General features: G+C 45.3%; 19 non-coding genes across 19 annotated transcripts; all 19 read left to right on the top strand.

Annotated features, from left to right (window-relative positions):
* The first annotated feature begins 639 nt into the window (after positions 1-639).
* LOC146774576 (U5 spliceosomal RNA) lies at positions 640-754 on the top strand. The gene has a single exon (XR_014974093.1). It is a non-coding gene; the product is annotated as a U5 spliceosomal RNA (small nuclear RNA).
* Positions 755-1,606: 852 nt separating this feature from the next.
* LOC146774575 (U5 spliceosomal RNA) lies at positions 1,607-1,721 on the top strand. The gene has a single exon (XR_014974694.1). It is a non-coding gene; the product is annotated as a U5 spliceosomal RNA (small nuclear RNA).
* Positions 1,722-2,573: 852 nt separating this feature from the next.
* Positions 2,574-2,688, top strand: LOC146774574 (U5 spliceosomal RNA). The gene has a single exon (XR_014974398.1). It is a non-coding gene; the product is annotated as a U5 spliceosomal RNA (small nuclear RNA).
* Positions 2,689-3,541: 853 nt separating this feature from the next.
* On the top strand, positions 3,542-3,656 carry LOC146774573 (U5 spliceosomal RNA). Its single transcript, XR_014972790.1, has one exon. It is a non-coding gene; the product is annotated as a U5 spliceosomal RNA (small nuclear RNA).
* Positions 3,657-4,508: 852 nt separating this feature from the next.
* LOC146774572 (U5 spliceosomal RNA) lies at positions 4,509-4,623 on the top strand. Its single transcript, XR_014974693.1, has one exon. It is a non-coding gene; the product is annotated as a U5 spliceosomal RNA (small nuclear RNA).
* An 852-nt stretch (positions 4,624-5,475) lies between these two features.
* On the top strand, positions 5,476-5,590 carry LOC146774571 (U5 spliceosomal RNA). Its single transcript, XR_014974692.1, has one exon. It is a non-coding gene; the product is annotated as a U5 spliceosomal RNA (small nuclear RNA).
* Positions 5,591-6,442: 852 nt separating this feature from the next.
* On the top strand, positions 6,443-6,557 carry LOC146774570 (U5 spliceosomal RNA). Its single transcript, XR_014974662.1, has one exon. It is a non-coding gene; the product is annotated as a U5 spliceosomal RNA (small nuclear RNA).
* An 852-nt stretch (positions 6,558-7,409) lies between these two features.
* On the top strand, positions 7,410-7,524 carry LOC146774569 (U5 spliceosomal RNA). Its single transcript, XR_014973902.1, has one exon. It is a non-coding gene; the product is annotated as a U5 spliceosomal RNA (small nuclear RNA).
* Positions 7,525-8,376: 852 nt separating this feature from the next.
* LOC146774568 (U5 spliceosomal RNA) lies at positions 8,377-8,491 on the top strand. The gene has a single exon (XR_014974340.1). It is a non-coding gene; the product is annotated as a U5 spliceosomal RNA (small nuclear RNA).
* An 888-nt stretch (positions 8,492-9,379) lies between these two features.
* Positions 9,380-9,494, top strand: LOC146774567 (U5 spliceosomal RNA). Its single transcript, XR_014974091.1, has one exon. It is a non-coding gene; the product is annotated as a U5 spliceosomal RNA (small nuclear RNA).
* An 852-nt stretch (positions 9,495-10,346) lies between these two features.
* On the top strand, positions 10,347-10,461 carry LOC146774566 (U5 spliceosomal RNA). Its single transcript, XR_014974683.1, has one exon. It is a non-coding gene; the product is annotated as a U5 spliceosomal RNA (small nuclear RNA).
* Positions 10,462-11,313: 852 nt separating this feature from the next.
* Positions 11,314-11,428, top strand: LOC146774565 (U5 spliceosomal RNA). The gene has a single exon (XR_014974397.1). It is a non-coding gene; the product is annotated as a U5 spliceosomal RNA (small nuclear RNA).
* An 853-nt stretch (positions 11,429-12,281) lies between these two features.
* Positions 12,282-12,396, top strand: LOC146774564 (U5 spliceosomal RNA). Its single transcript, XR_014972789.1, has one exon. It is a non-coding gene; the product is annotated as a U5 spliceosomal RNA (small nuclear RNA).
* Positions 12,397-13,284: 888 nt separating this feature from the next.
* LOC146774563 (U5 spliceosomal RNA) lies at positions 13,285-13,399 on the top strand. Its single transcript, XR_014974090.1, has one exon. It is a non-coding gene; the product is annotated as a U5 spliceosomal RNA (small nuclear RNA).
* Positions 13,400-14,251: 852 nt separating this feature from the next.
* Positions 14,252-14,366, top strand: LOC146774562 (U5 spliceosomal RNA). Its single transcript, XR_014972788.1, has one exon. It is a non-coding gene; the product is annotated as a U5 spliceosomal RNA (small nuclear RNA).
* An 852-nt stretch (positions 14,367-15,218) lies between these two features.
* Positions 15,219-15,333, top strand: LOC146774561 (U5 spliceosomal RNA). Its single transcript, XR_014974339.1, has one exon. It is a non-coding gene; the product is annotated as a U5 spliceosomal RNA (small nuclear RNA).
* An 888-nt stretch (positions 15,334-16,221) lies between these two features.
* On the top strand, positions 16,222-16,336 carry LOC146774560 (U5 spliceosomal RNA). The gene has a single exon (XR_014974089.1). It is a non-coding gene; the product is annotated as a U5 spliceosomal RNA (small nuclear RNA).
* Positions 16,337-17,188: 852 nt separating this feature from the next.
* On the top strand, positions 17,189-17,303 carry LOC146774559 (U5 spliceosomal RNA). Its single transcript, XR_014974682.1, has one exon. It is a non-coding gene; the product is annotated as a U5 spliceosomal RNA (small nuclear RNA).
* An 852-nt stretch (positions 17,304-18,155) lies between these two features.
* LOC146774558 (U5 spliceosomal RNA) lies at positions 18,156-18,270 on the top strand. Its single transcript, XR_014974396.1, has one exon. It is a non-coding gene; the product is annotated as a U5 spliceosomal RNA (small nuclear RNA).
* Positions 18,271-18,932: the final 662 nt, after the last annotated feature.

Here is an 18,932-nt window from a genome sequence, read left to right as displayed (position 1 = left end):
GCCAGATCCCAGAGGTCACCCTCCTTTTTAAAGGTGGGACCAAGACTCATGCTGTGCTTTTCATAGGGCTTGCCCGTTATTTGTGCCCGTTGGAGGTGCCCTGAGAGGTCGCCAATCCTGAGTCCGCTTCCTCTCAGGTAGACTTGAAGGGGCACGTCAGACTTGTTTCACGTGTCTCCAGCCTAGACAGATATATCCTTCTATATTCAGGTTTAATGAAAGTACGTGTGAAAAAGGCACATACGGTGCATGGCTATGTGTAGAGCACAGTGGTGGCTCTGAGCATATCGATTGGAGGGATGGTGTTGAAAGCGTAAAATGGCTAGGGGACAAAAGGCCTACAGTGCCACTTAACTAAAAGCCTGATTCACATTTCCTGTTCCCCTTCCCCAGCAGCCCCGACAACTCCTAATGAGCTGAGGTGAGTACAAAAGAAATTTGCATATTCCCAGACATACACATGTGAACAGTCCACCTTTTTGTACCTTGAGCAGAGACTTTGAAATGTTGGCCTGTTTTGCCGACCGGCCTGGTTCTCGCCCTCTTTCTTAGAGCCTGAAAATACCTTTCAGGTCCTCACCCTCGCAATGACAGGGTCTTTGATGTGCCGCCACTTACCCTAGAGAGCTATATTGTCACTTACTCTGGTTTCTCTTCAAAACGAAAAAATCTTTCGCCTTTTACTAAAGATTTCCGTGGAGAGGAACATTTAAGAGTTTATTCAATTTTTTTAATCCTTGCCACAGGTGAGGCTGTTTATCATTTGTTTAAAAGAAATGCATTAGAAGTTGGGGAATATCCAGCAATTGTCTGCTGCTTTTTTGGGGGACATGAGTTTGGTGTTTTATTCCTGAGCTCTCTGCTTGCTCATTTGCATAAACAGAGTGCAGGAGAGGTGCCTCATGGGAAAGAGCTTGTGCAGTGCATGAGATTGCTTTTCTTGACTGACTTGAAACTACACGATCGCAGGCAGTATATTTTCTTATCTCCCAAAGATCCTGCTGCCAGATCCCAGAGGTCACCCTCCTTTTTAAAGGTGGGACCAAGACTCATGCTGTGCTTTTCATAGGGCTTGCCCGTTATTTGTGCCGGTTAGAGGTGCCCTGAGAGGTCGCCAATCCTGAGTCAGCTTCCTCTCAGGTAGACTTGAAGGGGCACGTCAGACTTGTTTCACGTGTCTCCAGCCTAGACAGATATATCCTTCTATATTCAGGTTTAATGAAAGTACGTGTGAAAAAGGCACATACGGTGCATGGCTATGTGTAGAGCGTGTTGAAAGCGTAAAATGGCTAGGGGACAAAAGGCCTACAGTGCCACTTAACTAAAAGCCTGATTCACATTTCCTGTTCCCCTTCCCCAGCAGCCCCGACAACTCCTAATGAGCTGAGGTGAGTACAAAAGAAATTTGCATATTCCCACACATACACATGTGAACAGTCCACCTTTTTGTACCTTGAGCAGAGACTTTGAAATGTTGGCCTGTTTTGCCCACCGGCCTGGTTCTCGCCCTCTTTCTTAGAGCCTGAAAATACCTTTCAGGTCCTCACCCTCGCAATGACAGGGTCTTTGATGTGCCGCCACTTACCCTAGAGAGCTATATTGTCACTTACTCTGGTTTCTCTTCAAAACGAAAATATCTTTCGCCTTTTACTAAAGATTTCTGTGGAGAGGAACATTTAAGAGTTTATTCAATTTTTTTAAGCCTTGCCACAGGTGAGGCTGTTTATCATTTGTTTAAAAGAAAAGCATTAGAAGTTGGGGAATATCCAGCAATTGTCTGCTGCTTTTTTGGGGGACATGAGTTTGGTGTTTTATTCCTGAGCTCTCTGCTTGCTCATTTGCATAAACAGAGTGCAGGAGAGGTGCCTCATGGGAAAGAGCTTGTGCAGTGCATGAGATTGCTTTTCTTGACTGACTTGAAACTACACGATCGCAGGCAGTATATTTTCTTATCTCCCAAAGATCCTGCTGCCAGATCCCAGAGGTCACCCTCCTTTTTAAAGGTGGGACCAAGACTCATGCTGTGCTTTTCATAGGGCTTGCCCGTTATTTGTGCCCGTTGGAGGTGCCCTGAGAGGTCGCCAATCCTGAGTCCGCTTCCTCTCAGGTAGACTTGAAGGGGCACGTCAGACTTGTTTCACGTGTCTCCAGCCTAGACAGATATATCCTTCTATATTCAGGTTTAATGAAAGTACGTGTGAAAAAGGCACATACGGTGCATGGCTATGTGTAGAGCGTGTTGAAAGCGTAAAATGGCTAGGGGACAAAAGGCCTACAGTGCCACTTAACTAAAAGCCTGATTCACATTTCCTGTTCCCCTTCCCCAGCAGCCCCGACAACTCCTAATGAGCTGAGGTGAGTACAAAAGAAATTTGCATATTCCCAGACATACACATGTGAACAGTCCACCTTTTTGTACCTTGAGCAGAGACTTTGAAATGTTGGCCTGTTTTGCCCACCGGCCTGGTTCTCGCCCTCTTTCTTAGAGCCTGAAAATACCTTTCAGGTCCTCACCCTCGCAATGACAGGGTCTTTGATGTGCCGCCACTTACCCTAGAGAGCTATATTGTCACTTACTCTGGTTTCTCTTCAAAACGAAAAAATCTTTCGCTTTTTACTAAAGATTTCCGTGGAGAGGAACATTTAAGAGTTTATTCAATTTTTTTAAGCCTTGCCACAGGTGAGGCTGTTTATCATTTGTTTAAAAGAAAAGCATTACAAGTTGGGGAATATCCAGCAATTGTCTGCTGCTTTTTTTGGGGGACATGAGTTTGGTGTTTTATTCCTGAGCTCTCTGCTTGCTCATTTGCATAAACAGAGTGCAGGAGAGGTGCCTCATGGGAAAGAGCTTGTGCAGTGCATGAGATTGCTTTTCTTGACTGACTTGAAACTTCACGATCGCAGGCAGTATATTTTCTTATCTCCCAAAGATCCTGCTGCCAGATCCCAGAGGTCACCCTCCTTTTTAAAGGTGGGACCAAGACTCATGCTGTGCTTTTCATAGGGCTTGCCCGTTATTTGTGCCCGTTGGAGGTGCCCTGAGAGGTCGCCAATCCTGAGTCCGCTTCCTCTCAGGTAGACTTGAAGGGGCACGTCAGACTTGTTTCACGTGTCTCCAGCCTAGACAGATATATCCTTCTATATTCAGGTTTAATGAAAGTACGTGTGAAAAAGGCACATACGGTGCATGGCTATGTGTAGAGCGTGTTGAAAGCGTAAAATGGCTAGGGGACAAAAGGCCTACAGTGCCACTTAACTAAAAGCCTGATTCACATTTCCTGTTCCCCTTCCCCAGCAGCCCCGACAACTCCTAATGAGCTGAGGTGAGTACAAAAGAAATTTGCATATTCCCAGACATACACATGTGAACAGTCCACCTTTTTGTACCTTGAGCAGAGACTTTGAAATGTTGGCCTGTTTTGCCCACCGGCCTGGTTCTCGCCCTCTTTCTTAGAGCCTGAAAATACCTTTCAGGTCCTCACCCTCGCAATGACAGGGTCTTTGATGTGCCGCCACTTACCCTAGAGAGCTATATTGTCACTTACTCTGGTTTCTCTTCAAAACGAAAAAATCTTTCGCCTTTTACTAAAGATTTCCGTGGAGAGGAACATTTAAGAGTTTATTCAATTTTTTTAAGCCTTGCCACAGGTGAGGCTGTTTATCATTTGTTTAAAAGAAAAGCATTACAAGTTGGGGAATATCCAGCAATTGTCTGCTGCTTTTTTGGGGGACATGAGTTTGGTGTTTTATTCCTGAGCTCTCTGCTTGCTCATTTGCATAAACAGAGTGTAGGAGAGGTGCCTCATGGGAAAGAGCTTGTGCAGTGCATGAGATTGCTTTTCTTGACTGACTTGAAACTTCACGATCGCAGGCAGTATATTTTCTTATCTCCCAAAGATCCTGCTGCCAGATCCCAGAGGTCACCCTCCTTTTTAAAGGTGGGACCAAGACTCATGCTGTGCTTTTCATAGGGCTTGCCCATTATTTGTGCCCGTTAGAGGTGCCCTGAGAGGTCGCCAATCCTGAGTCAGCTTCCTCTCAGGTAGACTTGAAGGGGCACGTCAGACTTGTTTCACGTGTCTCCAGCCTAGACAGATATATCCTTCTATATTCAGGTTTAATGAAAGTACGTGTGAAAAAGGCACATACGGTGCATGGCTATGTGTAGAGCGTGTTGAAAGCGTAAAATGGCTAGGGGACAAAAGGCCTACAGTGCCACTTAACTAAAAGCCTGATTCACATTTCCTGTTCCCCTTCCCCAGCAGCCCCGACAACTCCTAATGAGCTGAGGTGAGTACAAAAGAAATTTGCATATTCCCAGACATACACATGTGAACAGTCCACCTTTTTGTACCTTGAGCAGAGACTTTGAAATGTTGGCCTGTTTTGCCCACCGGCCTGGTTCTCGCCCTCTTTCTTAGAGCCTGAAAATACCTTTCAGGTCCTCACCCTCGCAATGACAGGGTCTTTGATGTGCCGCCACTTACCCTAGAGAGCTATATTGTCACTTACTCTGGTTTCTCTTCAAAACGAAAATATCTTTCGCCTTTTACTAAAGATTTCTGTGGAGAGGAACATTTAAGAGTTTATTCAATTTTTTTAAGCCTTGCCACAGGTGAGGCTGTTTATCATTTGTTTAAAAGAAAAGCATTAGAAGTTGGGGAATATCCAGCAATTGTCTGCTGCTTTTTTGGGGGACATGAGTTTGGTGTTTTATTCCTGAGCTCTCTGCTTGCTCATTTGCATAAACAGAGTGCAGGAGAGGTGCCTCATGGGAAAGAGCTTGTGCAGTGCATGAGATTGCTTTTCTTGACTGACTTGAAACTACACGATCGCAGGCAGTATATTTTCTTATCTCCCAAAGATCCTGCTGCCAGATCCCAGAGGTCACCCTCCTTTTTAAAGGTGGGACCAAGACTCATGCTGTGCTTTTCATAGGGCTTGCCCGTTATTTGTGCCCATTGGAGGTGCCCTGAGAGGTCGCCAATCCTGAGTCCGCTTCCTCTCAGGTAGACTTGAAGGGGCACGTCAGACTTGTTTCACGTGTCTCCAGCCTAGACAGATATATCCTTCTATATTCAGGTTTAATAAAAGTACGTGTGAAAAAGGCACATACGGTGCATGGCTATGTGTAGAGCGTGTTGAAAGCGTAAAATGGCTAGGGGACAAAAGGCCTACAGTGCCACTTAACTAAAAGCCTGATTCACATTTCCTGTTCCCCTTCCCCAGCAGCCCCGACAACTCCTAATGAGCTGAGGTGAGTACAAAAGAAATTTGCATATTCCCAGACATACACATGTGAACAGTCCACCTTTTTGTACCTTGAGCAGAGACTTTGAAATGTTGGCCTGTTTTGCCCACCGGCCTGGTTCTCGCCCTCTTTCTTAGAGCCTGAAAATACCTTTCAGGTCCTCACCCTCGCAATGACAGGGTCTTTGATGTGCCGCCACTTACCCTAGAGAGCTATATTGTCACTTACTCTGGTTTCTCTTCAAAACGAAAATATCTTTCGCCTTTTACTAAAGATTTCTGTGGAGAGGAACATTTAAGAGTTTATTCAATTTTTTTAAGCCTTGCCACAGGTGAGGCTGTTTATCATTTGTTTAAAAGAAAAGCATTAGAAGTTGGGGAATATCCAGCAATTGTCTGCTGCTTTTTTGGGGGACATGAGTTTGGTGTTTTATTCCTGAGCTCTCTGCTTGCTCATTTGCATAAACAGAGTGCAGGAGAGGTGCCTCATGGGAAAGAGCTTGTGCAGTGCATGAGATTGCTTTTCTTGACTGACTTGAAACTACACGATCGCAGGCAGTATATTTTCTTATCTCCCAAAGATCCTGCTGCCAGATCCCAGAGGTCACCCTCCTTTTTAAAGGTGGGACCAAGACTCATGCTGTGCTTTTCATAGGGCTTGCCCGTTATTTGTGCCCATTGGAGGTGCCCTGAGTGGTCGCCAATCCTGAGTCCGCTTCCTCTCAGGTAGACTTGAAGGGGCACGTCAGACTTGTTTCACGTGTCTCCAGCCTAGACAGATATATCCTTCTATATTCAGGTTTAATAAAAGTACGTGTGAAAAAGGCACATACGGTGCATGGCTATGTGTAGAGCGTGTTGAAAGCGTAAAATGGCTAGGGGACAAAAGGCCTACAGTGCCACTTAACTAAAAGCCTGATTCACATTTCCTGTTCCCCTTCCCCAGCAGCCCCGACAACTCCTAATGAGCTGAGGTGAGTACAAAAGAAATTTGCATATTCCCAGACATACACATGTGAACAGTCCACCTTTTTGTACCTTGAGCAGAGACTTTGAAATGTTGGCCTGTTTTGCCCACCGGCCTGGTTCTCGCCCTCTTTCTTAGAGCCTGAAAATACCTTTCAGGTCCTCACCCTCGCAATGACAGGGTCTTTGATGTGCCGCCACTTACCCTAGAGAGCTATATTGTCACTTACACTGGTTTCTCTTCAAAACGAAAAAATCTTTCGCCTTTTACTAAAGATTTCCGTGGAGAGGAACATTTAAGAGTTTATTCAATTTTTTTAATCCTTGCCACAGGTGAGGCTGTTTATCATTTGTTTAAAAGAAAAGCATTAGAAGTTGGGGAATATCCAGCAATTGTCTGCTGCTTTTTTGGGGGACATGAGTTTGGTGTTTTATTCCTGAGCTCTCTGCTTGCTCATTTGCATAAACAGAGTGCAGGAGAGGTGCCTCATGGGAAAGAGCTTGTGCAGTGCATGAGATTGCTTTTCTTGACTGACTTGAAACTACACGATCGCAGGCAGTATATTTTCTTATCTCCCAAAGATCCTGCTGCCAGATCCCAGAGGTCACCCTCCTTTTTAAAGGTGGGACCAAGACTCATGCTGTGCTTTTCATAGGGCTTGCCCGTTATTTGTGCCCGTTGGAGGTGCCCTGAGAGGTCGCCAATCCTGAGTCCGCTTCCTCTCAGGTAGACTTGAAGGGGCACGTCAGACTTGTTTCACGTGTCTCCAGCCTAGACAGATATATCCTTCTATATTCAGGTTTAATGAAAGTACGTGTGAAAAAGGCACATACGGTGCATGGCTATGTGTAGAGCGTGTTGAAAGCGTAAAATGGCTAGGGGACAAAAGGCCTACAGTGCCACTTAACTAAAAGCCTGATTCACATTTCCTGTTCCCCTTCCCCAGCAGCCCCGACAACTCCTAATGAGCTGAGGTGAGTACAAAAGAAATTTGCATATTCCCAGACATACACATGTGAACAGTCCACCTTTTTGTACCTTGAGCAGAGACTTTGAAATGTTGGCCTGTTTTGCCCACCGGCCTGGTTCTCGCCCTCTTTCTTAGAGCCTGAAAATACCTTTCAGGTCCTCACCCTCGCAATGACAGGGTCTTTGATGTGCCGCCACTTACCCTAGAGAGCTATATTGTCACTTATTCTGGTTTCTCTTCAAAACGAAAAAATCTTTCGCCTTTTACTAAAGATTTCCGTGGAGAGGAACATTTAAGAGTTTATTCAATTTTTTTAAGCCTTGCCACAGGTGAGGCTGTTTATCATTTGTTTAAAAGAAAAGCATTAGAAGTTGGGGAATATCCAGCAATTGTCTGCTGCTTTTTTGGGGGACATGAGTTTGGTGTTTTATTCCTGAGCTCTCTGCTTGCTCATTTGCATAAACAGAGTGCAGGAGAGGTGCCTCATGGGAAAGAGCTTGTGCAGTGCATGAGATTGCTTTTCTTGACTGACTTGAAACTACACGATCGCAGGCAGTATATTTTCTTATCTCCCAAAGATCCTGCTGCCAGATCCCAGAGGTCACCCTCCTTTTTAAAGGTGGGACCAAGACTCATGCTGTGCTTTTCATAGGGCTTGCCCGTTATTTGTGCCCGTTAGAGGTGCCCTGAGAGGTCGCCAATCCTGAGTCAGCTTCCTCTCAGGTAGACTTGAAGGGGCACGTCAGACTTGTTTCACGTGTCTCCAGCCTAGACAGATATATCCTTCTATATTCAGGTTTAATGAAAGTACGTGTGAAAAAGGCACATACGGTGCATGGCTATGTGTAGAGCGTGTTGAAAGCGTAAAATGGCTAGGGGACAAAAGGCCTACAGTGCCACTTAACTAAAAGCCTGATTCACATTTCCTGTTCCCCTTCCCCAGCAGCCCCGACAACTCCTAATGAGCTGAGGTGAGTACAAAAGAAATTTGCATATTCCCAGACATACACATGTGAACAGTCCACCTTTTTGTACCTTGAGCAGAGACTTTGAAATGTTGGCCTGTTTTGCCCACCGGCCTGGTTCTCGCCCTCTTTCTTAGAGCCTGAAAATACCTTTCAGGCCCTCACCCTCGCAATGACAGGGTCTTTGATGTGGCGCCACTTACCCTAGAGAGCTATATTGTCACTTACTCTGGTTTCTCTTCAAAACGAAAATATCTTTCGCCTTTTACTAAAGATTTCCGTGGAGAGGAACATTTAAGAGTTTATTCAATTTTTTTAAGCCTTGACACAGGTGAGGCTGTTTATCATTTGTTTAAAAGAAAAGCATTAGAAGTTGGGGAATATCCAGCAATTGTCTGCTGCTTTTTTGGGGGACATGAGTTTGGTGTTTTATTCCTGAGCTCTCTGCTTGCTCATTTGCATAAACAGAGTGCAGGAGAGGTGCCTCATGGGAAAGAGCTTGTGCAGTGCATGAGATTGCTTTTCTTGACTGACTTGAAACTACACGATCGCAGGCAGTATATTTTCTTATCTCCCAAAGATCCTGCTGCCAGATCCCAGAGGTCACCCTCCTTTTTAAAGGTGGGACCAAGACTCATGCTGTGCTTTTCATAGGGCTTGCCCGTTATTTGTGCCCGTTGGAGGTGCCCTGAGAGGTCGCCAATCCTGAGTCCGCTTCCTCTCAGGTAGACTTGAAGGGGCACGTCAGACTTGTTTCACGTGTCTCCAGCCTAGACAGATATATCCTTCTATATTCAGGTTTAATGAAAGAACGTGTGAAAAAGGCACATACGGTGCATGGCTATGTGTAGAGCACAGTGGTGGCTCTGAGCATATCGATTGGAGGGATGGTGTTGAAAGCGTAAAATGGCTAGGGGACAAAAGGCCTACAGTGCCACTTAACTAAAAGCCTGATTCACATTTCCTGTTCCCCTTCCCCAGCAGCCCCGACAACTCCTAATGAGCTGAGGTGAGTACAAAAGAAATTTGCATATTCCCAGACATACACATGTGAACAGTCCACCTTTTTGTACCTTGAGCAGAGACTTTGAAATGTTGGCCTGTTTTGCCGACCGGCCTGGTTCTCGCCCTCTTTCTTAGAGCCTGAAAATACCTTTCAGGTCCTCACCCTCGCAATGACAGGGTCTTTGATGTGCCGCCACTTACCCTAGAGAGCTATATTGTCACTTACTCTGGTTTCTCTTCAAAACGAAAAAATCTTTCGCCTTTTACTAAAGATTTCCGTGGAGAGGAACATTTAAGAGTTTATTCAATTTTTTTAATCCTTGCCACAGGTGAGGCTGTTTATCATTTGTTTAAAAGAAATGCATTAGAAGTTGGGGAATATCCAGCAATTGTCTGCTGCTTTTTTGGGGGACATGAGTTTGGTGTTTTATTCCTGAGCTCTCTGCTTGCTCATTTGCATAAACAGAGTGCAGGAGAGGTGCCTCATGGGAAAGAGCTTGTGCAGTGCATGAGATTGCTTTTTTTGACTGACTTGAAACTACACGATCGCAGGCAGTATATTTTCTTATCTCCCAAAGATCCTGCTGCCAGATCCCAGAGGTCACCCTCCTTTTTAAAGGTGGGACCAAGACTCATGCTGTGCTTTTCATAGGGCTTGCCCGTTATTTGTGCCGGTTAGAGGTGCCCTGAGAGGTCGCCAATCCTGAGTCAGCTTCCTCTCAGGTAGACTTGAAGGGGCACGTCAGACTTGTTTCACGTGTCTCCAGCCTAGACAGATATATCCTTCTATATTCAGGTTTAATGAAAGTACGTGTGAAAAAGGCACATACGGTGCATGGCTATGTGTAGAGCGTGTTGAAAGCGTAAAATGGCTAGGGGACAAAAGGCCTACAGTGCCACTTAACTAAAAGCCTGATTCACATTTCCTGTTCCCCTTCCCCAGCAGCCCCGACAACTCCTAATGAGCTGAGGTGAGTACAAAATAAATTTGCATATTCCCAGACATACACATGTGAACAGTCCACCTTTTTGTACCTTGAGCAGAGACTTTGAAATGTTGGCCTGTTTTGCCCACCGGCCTGGTTCTCGCCCTCTTTCTTAGAGCCTGAAAATACCTTTCAGGTCCTCACCCTCGCAATGACAGGGTCTTTGATGTGCCGCCACTTACCCTAGAGAGCTATATTGTCACTTACTCTGGTTTCTCTTCAAAACGAAAAAATCTTTCGCTTTTTACTAAAGATTTCCGTGGAGAGGAACATTTAAGAGTTTATTCAATTTTTTTAATCCTTGCCACAGGTGAGGCTGTTTATCATTTGTTTAAAAGAAAAGCATTAGAAGTTGGGGAATATCCAGCAATTGTCTGCTGCTTTTTTGGGGGACATGAGTTTGGTGTTTTATTCCTGAGCTCTCTGCTTGCTCATTTGCATAAACAGAGTGCAGGAGAGGTGCCTCATGGGAAAGAGCTTGTGCAGTGCATGAGATTGCTTTTCTTGACTGACTTGAAACTACACGATCGCAGGCAGTATATTTTCTTATCTCCCAAAGATCCTGCTGCCAGATCCCAGAGGTCACCCTCCTTTTTAAAGGTGGGACCAAGACTCATGCTGTGCTTTTCATAGGGCTTGCCCGTTATTTGTGCCCGTTGGAGGTGCCCTGAGAGGTCGCCAATCCTGAGTCCGCTTCCTCTCAGGTAGACTTGAAGGGGCACGTCAGACTTGTTTCACGTGTCTCCAGCCTAGACAGATATATCCTTCTATATTCAGGTTTAATGAAAGTACGTGTGAAAAAGGCACATACGGTGCATGGCTATGTGTAGAGCGTGTTGAAAGCGTAAAATGGCTAGGGGACAAAAGGCCTACAGTGCCACTTAACTAAAAGCCTGATTCACATTTCCTGTTCCCCTTCCCCAGCAGCCCCGACAACTCCTAATGAGCTGAGGTGAGTACAAAAGAAATTTGCATATTCCCAGACATACACATGTGAACAGTCCACCTTTTTGTACCTTGAGCAGAGACTTTGAAATGTTGGCCTGTTTTGCCCACCGGCCTGGTTCTCGCCCTCTTTCTTAGAGCCTGAAAATACCTTTCAGGTCCTCACCCTCGCAATGACAGGGTCTTTGATGTGCCGCCACTTACCCTAGAGAGCTATATTGTCACTTACTCTGGTTTCTCTTCAAAACGAAAAAATCTTTCGCTTTTTACTAAAGATTTCCGTGGAGAGGAACATTTAAGAGTTTATTCAATTTTTTTAAGCCTTGCCACAGGTGAGGCTGTTTATCATTTGTTTAAAAGAAAAGCATTACAAGTTGGGGAATATCCAGCAATTGTCTGCTGCTTTTTTTGGGGGACATGAGTTTGGTGTTTTATTCCTGAGCTCTCTGCTTGCTCATTTGCATAAACAGAGTGCAGGAGAGGTGCCTCATGGGAAAGAGCTTGTGCAGTGCATGAGATTGCTTTTCTTGACTGACTTGAAACTTCACGATCGCAGGCAGTATATTTTCTTATCTCCCAAAGATCCTGCTGCCAGATCCCAGAGGTCACCCTCCTTTTTAAAGGTGGGACCAAGACTCATGCTGTGCTTTTCATAGGGCTTGCCCGTTATTTGTGCCCGTTGGAGGTGCCCTGAGAGGTCGCCAATCCTGAGTCCGCTTCCTCTCAGGTAGACTTGAAGGGGCACGTCAGACTTGTTTCACGTGTCTCCAGCCTAGACAGATATATCCTTCTATATTCAGGTTTAATGAAAGTACGTGTGAAAAAGGCACATACGGTGCATGGCTATGTGTAGAGCGTGTTGAAAGCGTAAAATGGCTAGGGGACAAAAGGCCTACAGTGCCACTTAACTAAAAGCCTGATTCACATTTCCTGTTCCCCTTCCCCAGCAGCCCCGACAACTCCTAATGAGCTGAGGTGAGTACAAAAGAAATTTGCATATTCCCAGACATACACATGTGAACAGTCCACCTTTTTGTACCTTGAGCAGAGACTTTGAAATGTTGGCCTGTTTTGCCCACCGGCCTGGTTCTCGCCCTCTTTCTTAGAGCCTGAAAATACCTTTCAGGTCCTCACCCTCGCAATGACAGGGTCTTTGATGTGCCGCCACTTACCCTAGAGAGCTATATTGTCACTTACTCTGGTTTCTCTTCAAAACGAAAAAATCTTTCGCCTTTTACTAAAGATTTCCGTGGAGAGGAACATTTAAGAGTTTATTCAATTTTTTTAAGCCTTGCCACAGGTGAGGCTGTTTATCATTTGTTTAAAAGAAAAGCATTAGAAGTTGGGGAATATCCAGCAATTGTCTGCTGCTTTTTTGGGGGACATGAGTTTGGTGTTTTATTCCTGAGCTCTCTGCTTGCTCATTTGCATAAACAGAGTGTAGGAGAGGTGCCTCATGGGAAAGAGCTTGTGCAGTGCATGAGATTGCTTTTCTTGACTGACTTGAAACTTCACGATCGCAGGCAGTATATTTTCTTATCTCCCAAAGATCCTGCTGCCAGATCCCAGAGGTCACCCTCCTTTTTAAAGGTGGGACCAAGACTCATGCTGTGCTTTTCATAGGGCTTGCCCGTTATTTGTGCCCGTTGGAGGTGCCCTGAGAGGTCGCCAATCCTGAGTCCGCTTCCTCTCAGGTAGACTTGAAGGGGCACGTCAGACTTGTTTCACGTGTCTCCAGCCTAGACAGATATATCCTTCTATATTCAGGTTTAATGAAAGTACGTGTGAAAAAGGCACATACGGTGCATGGCTATGTGTAGAGCACAGTGGTGGCTCTGAGCATATCGATTGGAGGGATGGTGTTGAAAGCGTAAAATGGCTAGGGGACAAAAGGCCTACAGTGCCACTTAACTAAAAGCCTGATTCACATTTCCTGTTCCCCTTCCCCAGCAGCCCCGACAACTCCTAATGAGCTGAGGTGAGTACAAAAGAAATTTGCATATTCCCAGACATACACATGTGAACAGTCCACCTTTTTGTACCTTGAGCAGAGACTTTGAAATGTTGGCCTGTTTTGCCGACCGGCCTGGTTCTCGCCCTCTTTCTTAGAGCCTGAAAATACCTTTCAGGTCCTCACCCTCGCAATGACAGGGTCTTTGATGTGCCGCCACTTACCCTAGAGAGCTATATTGTCACTTACTCTGGTTTCTCTTCAAAACGAAAAAATCTTTCGCCTTTTACTAAAGATTTCCGTGGAGAGGAACATTTAAGAGTTTATTCAATTTTTTTAATCCTTGCCACAGGTGAGGCTGTTTATCATTTGTTTAAAAGAAATGCATTAGAAGTTGGGGAATATCCAGCAATTGTCTGCTGCTTTTTTGGGGGACATGAGTTTGGTGTTTTATTCCTGAGCTCTCTGCTTGCTCATTTGCATAAACAGAGTGCAGGAGAGGTGCCTCATGGGAAAGAGCTTGTGCAGTGCATGAGATTGCTTTTCTTGACTGACTTGAAACTACACGATCGCAGGCAGTATATTTTCTTATCTCCCAAAGATCCTGCTGCCAGATCCCAGAGGTCACCCTCCTTTTTAAAGGTGGGACCAAGACTCATGCTGTGCTTTTCATAGGGCTTGCCCGTTATTTGTGCCGGTTAGAGGTGCCCTGAGAGGTCGCCAATCCTGAGTCAGCTTCCTCTCAGGTAGACTTGAAGGGGCACGTCAGACTTGTTTCACGTGTCTCCAGCCTAGACAGATATATCCTTCTATATTCAGGTTTAATGAAAGTACGTGTGAAAAAGGCACATACGGTGCATGGCTATGTGTAGAGCGTGTTGAAAGCGTAAAATGGCTAGGGGACAAAAGGCCTACAGTGCCACTTAACTAAAAGCCTGATTCACATTTCCTGTTCCCCTTCCCCAGCAGCCCCGACAACTCCTAATGAGCTGAGGTGAGTACAAAAGAAATTTGCATATTCCCACACATACACATGTGAACAGTCCACCTTTTTGTACCTTGAGCAGAGACTTTGAAATGTTGGCCTGTTTTGCCCACCGGCCTGGTTCTCGCCCTCTTTCTTAGAGCCTGAAAATACCTTTCAGGTCCTCACCCTCGCAATGACAGGGTCTTTGATGTGCCGCCACTTACCCTAGAGAGCTATATTGTCACTTACTCTGGTTTCTCTTCAAAACGAAAAAATCTTTCGCCTTTTACTAAAGATTTCCGTGGAGAGGAACATTTAAGAGTTTATTCAATTTTTTTAAGCCTTGCCACAGGTGAGGCTGTTTATCATTTGTTTAAAAGAAAAGCATTAGAAGTTGGGGAATATCCAGCAATTGTCTGCTGCTTTTTTGGGGGACATGAGTTTGGTGTTTTATTCCTGAGCTCTCTGCTTGCTCATTTGCATAAACAGAGTGCAGGAGAGGTGCCTCATGGGAAAGAGCTTGTGCAGTGCATGAGATTGCTTTTCTTGACTGACTTGAAACTACACGATCGCAGGCAGTATATTTTCTTATCTCCCAAAGATCCTGCTGCCAGATCCCAGAGGTCACCCTCCTTTTTAAAGGTGGGACCAAGACTCATGCTGTGCTTTTCATAGGGCTTGCCCGTTATTTGTGCCCGTTAGAGGTGCCCTGAGAGGTCGCCAATCCTGAGTCAGCTTCCTCTCAGGTAGACTTGAAGGGGCACGTCAGACTTGTTTCACGTGTCTCCAGCCTAGACAGATATATCCTTCTATATTCAGGTTTAATGAAAGTACGTGTGAAAAAGGCACATACGGTGCATGGCTATGTGTAGAGCGTGTTGAAAGCGTAAAATGGCTAGGGGACAAAAGGCCTACAGTGCCACTTAACTAAAAGCCTGATTCACATTTCCTGTTCCCCTTCCCCAGCAGCCCCGACAACTCCTAATGAGCTGAGGTGAGTACAAAAGAAATTTGCATATTCCCAGACATACACATGTGAACAGTCCACCTTTTTGTACCTTGAGCAGAGACTTTGAAATGTTGGCCTGTTTTGCCCACCGGCCTGGTTCTCGCCCTCTTTCTTAGAGCCTGAAAATACCTTTCAGGCCCTCACCCTCGCAATGACAGGGTCTTTGATGTGGCGCCACTTACCCTAGAGAGCTATATTGTCACTTACTCTGGTTTCTCTTCAAAACGAAAATATCTTTCGCCTTTTACTAAAGATTTCCGTGGAGAGGAACATTTAAGAGTTTATTCAATTTTTTTAAGCCTTGACACAGGTGAGGCTGTTTATCATTTGTTTAAAAGAAAAGCATTAGAAGTTGGGGAATATCCAGCAATTGTCTGCTGCTTTTTTGGGGGACATGAGTTTGGTGTTTTATTCCTGAGCTCTCTGCTTGCGCATTTGCATAAACAGAGTGCAGGAGAGGTGCCTCATGGGAAAGAGCTTGTGCAGTGCATGAGATTGCTTTTCTTGACTGACTTGAAACTACACGATCGCAGGCAGTATATTTTCTTATCTCCCAAAGATCCTGCTGCCAGATCCCAGAGGTCACCCTCCTTTTTAAAGGTGGGACCAAGACTCATGCTGTGCTTTTCATAGGGCTTGCCCGTTATTTGTGCCCGTTGGAGGTGCCCTGAGAGGTCGCCAATCCTGAGTCCGCTTCCTCTCAGGTAGACTTGAAGGGGCACGTCAGACTTGTTTCACGTGTCTCCAGCCTAGACAGATATATCCTTCTATATTCAGGTTTAATGAAAGAACGTGTGAAAAAGGCACATACGGTGCATGGCTATGTGTAGAGCACAGTGGTGGCTCTGAGCATATCGATTGGAGGGATGGTGTTGAAAGCGTAAAATGGCTAGGGGACAAAAGGCCTACAGTGCCACTTAACTAAAAGCCTGATTCACATTTCCTGTTCCCCTTCCCCAGCAGCCCCGACAACTCCTAATGAGCTGAGGTGAGTACAAAAGAAATTTGCATATTCCCAGACATACACATGTGAACAGTCCACCTTTTTGTACCTTGAGCAGAGACTTTGAAATGTTGGCCTGTTTTGCCGACCGGCCTGGTTCTCGCCCTCTTTCTTAGAGCCTGAAAATACCTTTCAGGTCCTCACCCTCGCAATGACAGGGTCTTTGATGTGCCGCCACTTACCCTAGAGAGCTATATTGTCACTTACTCTGGTTTCTCTTCAAAACGAAAAAATCTTTCGCCTTTTACTAAAGATTTCCGTGGAGAGGAACATTTAAGAGTTTATTCAATTTTTTTAATCCTTGCCACAGGTGAGGCTGTTTATCATTTGTTTAAAAGAAATGCATTAGAAGTTGGGGAATATCCAGCAATTGTCTGCTGCTTTTTTGGGGGACATGAGTTTGGTGTTTTATTCCTGAGCTCTCTGCTTGCTCATTTGCATAAACAGAGTGCAGGAGAGGTGCCTCATGGGAAAGAGCTTGTGCAGTGCATGAGATTGCTTTTTTTGACTGACTTGAAACTACACGATCGCAGGCAGTATATTTTCTTATCTCCCAAAGATCCTGCTGCCAGATCCCAGAGGTCACCCTCCTTTTTAAAGGTGGGACCAAGACTCATGCTGTGCTTTTCATAGGGCTTGCCCGTTATTTGTGCCGGTTAGAGGTGCCCTGAGAGGTCGCCAATCCTGAGTCAGCTTCCTCTCAGGTAGACTTGAAGGGGCACGTCAGACTTGTTTCACGTGTCTCCAGCCTAGACAGATATATCCTTCTATATTCAGGTTTAATGAAAGTACGTGTGAAAAAGGCACATACGGTGCATGGCTATGTGTAGAGCGTGTTGAAAGCGTAAAATGGCTAGGGGACAAAAGGCCTACAGTGCCACTTAACTAAAAGCCTGATTCACATTTCCTGTTCCCCTTCCCCAGCAGCCCCGACAACTCCTAATGAGCTGAGGTGAGTACAAAATAAATTTGCATATTCCCAGACATACACATGTGAACAGTCCACCTTTTTGTACCTTGAGCAGAGACTTTGAAATGTTGGCCTGTTTTGCCCACCGGCCTGGTTCTCGCCCTCTTTCTTAGAGCCTGAAAATACCTTTCAGGTCCTCACCCTCGCAATGACAGGGTCTTTGATGTGCCGCCACTTACCCTAGAGAGCTATATTGTCACTTACTCTGGTTTCTCTTCAAAACGAAAAAATCTTTCGCTTTTTACTAAAGATTTCCGTGGAGAGGAACATTTAAGAGTTTATTCAATTTTTTTAATCCTTGCCACAGGTGAGGCTGTTTATCATTTGTTTAAAAGAAAAGCATTAGAAGTTGGGGAATATCCAGCAATTGTCTGCTGCTTTTTTGGGGGACATGAGTTTGGTGTTTTATTCCTGAGCTCTCTGCTTGCTCATTTGCATAAACAGAGTGCAGGAGAGGTGCCTCATGGGAAAGAGCTTGTGCAGTGCATGAGATTGCTTTTCTTGACTGACTTGAAACTACACGATCGCAGGCAGTATATTTTCTTATCTCCCAAAGATCCTGCTGCCAGATCCCAGAGGTCACCCTCCTTTTTAAAGGTGGGACCAAGACTCATGCTGTGCTTTTCATAGGGCTTGCCCGTTATTTGTGCCCGTTGGAGGTGCCCTGAGAGGTCGCCAATCCTGAGTCCGCTTCCTCTCAGGTAGACTTGAAGGGGCACGTCAGACTTGTTTCACGTGTCTCCAGCCTAGACAGATATATCCTTCTATATTCAGGTTTAATGAAAGTACGTGTGAAAAAGGCACATACGGTGCATGGCTATGTGTAGAGCGTGTTGAAAGCGTAAAATGGCTAGGGGACAAAAGGCCTACAGTGCCACTTAACTAAAAGCCTGATTCACATTTCCTGTTCCCCTTCCCCAGCAGCCCCGACAACTCCTAATGAGCTGAGGTGAGTACAAAAGAAATTTGCATATTCCCAGACATACACATGTGAACAGTCCACCTTTTTGTACCTTGAGCAGAGACTTTGAAATGTTGGCCTGTTTTGCCCACCGGCCTGGTTCTCGCCCTCTTTCTTAGAGCCTGAAAATACCTTTCAGGTCCTCACCCTCGCAATGACAGGGTCTTTGATGTGCCGCCACTTACCCTAGAGAGCTATATTGTCACTTACTCTGGTTTCTCTTCAAAACGAAAAAATCTTTCGCTTTTTACTAAAGATTTCCGTGGAGAGGAACATTTAAGAGTTTATTCAATTTTTTTAAGCCTTGCCACAGGTGAGGCTGTTTATCATTTGTTTAAAAGAAAAGCATTACAAGTTGGGGAATATCCAGCAATTGTCTGCTGCTTTTTTTGGGGGACATGAGTTTGGTGTTTTATTCCTGAGCTCTCTGCTTGCTCATTTGCATAAACAGAGTGCAGGAGAGGTGCCTCATGGGAAAGAGCTTGTGCAGTGCATGAGATTGCTTTTCTTGACTGACTTGAAACTTCACGATCGCAGGCAGTATATTTTCTTATCTCCCAAAGATCCTGCTGCCAGATCCCAGAGGTCACCCTCCTTTTTAAAGGTGGGACCAAGACTCATGCTGTGCTTTTCATAGGGCTTGCCCGTTATTTGTGCCCGTTGGAGGTGCCCTGAGAGGTCGCCAATCCTGAGTCCGCTTCCTCTCAGGTAGACTTGAAGGGGCACGTCAGACTTGTTTCACGTGTCTCCAGCCTAGACAGATATATCCTTCTATATTCAGGTTTAATGAAAGTACGTGTGAAAAAGGCACATACGGTGCATGGCTATGTGTAGAGCGTGTTGAAAGCGTAAAATGGCTAGGGGACAAAAGGCCTACAGTGCCACTTAACTAAAAGCCTGATTCACATTTCCTGTTCCCCTTCCCCAGCAGCCCCGACAACTCCTAATGAGCTGAGGTGAGTACAAAAGAAATTTGCATATTC

This window comes from Triturus cristatus, chromosome 12 (assembly GCF_964204655.1).
Source record: "Triturus cristatus chromosome 12, aTriCri1.1, whole genome shotgun sequence".
NCBI classification, from domain to species: Eukaryota; Metazoa; Chordata; class Amphibia; order Caudata; family Salamandridae; genus Triturus; species Triturus cristatus.
Note: the sequence above shows the minus strand (reverse complement) of the source record. Positions and strands in the feature narration are given on the sequence as shown.